Below are 1,588 nucleotides of genomic sequence, written 5' to 3' on the forward strand. Positions count from 1 at the left end.
TGGAGCACAGTTCTACTCTGACACACACAGGGTCGCCATGAATCAGAATCACCTCAATGGCAACTGGTGGAAATGGTGAAGACGGTATAACCAAGGGAACATAATTTGACTGCTGAGATGGGAGTGGGTAATTCAGGGGAGGTTTCTCTAAAGCATTAACATTTCAAGCCCACTTGAAGGATAGATGAGCAGGAGTTATCCAGGTGCAGTGGTAATGGGAGGGCATTTCAGCAGTGGGGACAGCACATACAGACACTAAGGCAGAAAAGATCTTGTCACTACAAGAAAATAGAAGAAGACTCACAGGGCAAGAGAGTGGTGAAGGAGGCTGGAGAGGCGGGCAGGGCTGGTAGACCATATTCAGGAGCTTAGATTCTATTTTAAGTTCATTGGGAAATAATTTATTATTTTTAAACATAGAAGTGACATACTGTGATTTATGTTTTAGGGTTTGAGAGACAGAATTGACTTTTTTCAGGATAAGGGAAACCAATCCCATTATTTGCAGTAGAATCTTCATATTTTTTATGACCCTTCCCTCTGTTTGCAGGAATTAGATTTCTGTGGTTGAGCCAATTGTCTGAAAGAGACTTCCTCCTTAAATTGGATGGGATACCTGAAAAGCAGATATTTTATGCCCCTTGCTCTCAGTGACCTGTGTTCATGGATGTTCTAAGTGGCAGTCATCCATTCATCCTTCTGTAAAAACAGCTTGAGGGAGGTGTCTGACCTCCTCCAACCTCACAAGGGGGAAGGAGAACCAAGATCAACAGCCCAAGAATGATTCCTATGAGGTACAGGTCAGACGTGCCTCCTCTCTCCGCCATCTCTAAAAATTCTGACACCAACTGTCCTTCCTTCAGCATTCTCTACTGGGTTCCATAACTCATTGCAATGGCCACACAGAATTCACAGACCATACTCACAATTATGGGGTTTATTAGGGAAGTAGTAGTTATAATTCAGGCTGAAGTACATTCAGGACACAGTTCTTCCATCAGGACAGCCTCTGTGCTTGCAGGCAGGCCTCTCCCTGGCCCTCGGTCTCTGCCCAAAGGCACTCAGCTTTCTCCTTCCATGGGCCAGGAAGCCCGCTGTGCCGCTGTGCTGTCTCTTGCTGATAGCTTTCTCCTTCCTTGGTGGTGGTGGTGGGCTCCTCCTCTCTGCTCTGGAATTGGCTCTCTTTTAAGGCAAAGCTGACCAATCCCCTTGGTAGGCCACAATTACCCTATCACACAATCACCTGGGTGGGAGTTACAAGACCATGGCTAGAAAGGTCCCACCCAAAAGTAATTAACTCACAACACCTTCCTTTGCTCTCCTCATGCTCTGATCTCCATCCCCTCTGTGCTCCTTGGGACTCTTGCTCCACGGGCCATCTCAGCTCTTCCGCATCATGCTCTAGTGTGTGCTGTTCCTCAAGGGTGGGTGGTCTGAGGACCACCTGCAAACTGTTTGCTCCTTATTGTGACAAGATAAGGAGCATGCATCAGAACATAAATCAACTATGTCACCAAGGGCTCTATTTAGCTGACATTGTTTGCATAGCAAGATTTTCTCAATGAAGAAAGCAGCTCATTGATTTACA

The sequence above is a fragment of the Trichechus manatus genome, unplaced genomic scaffold, assembly GCF_000243295.1.
Source record: "Trichechus manatus latirostris isolate Lorelei unplaced genomic scaffold, TriManLat1.0 scaffold00076, whole genome shotgun sequence".
Taxonomy (NCBI): domain Eukaryota; kingdom Metazoa; phylum Chordata; class Mammalia; order Sirenia; family Trichechidae; genus Trichechus; species Trichechus manatus.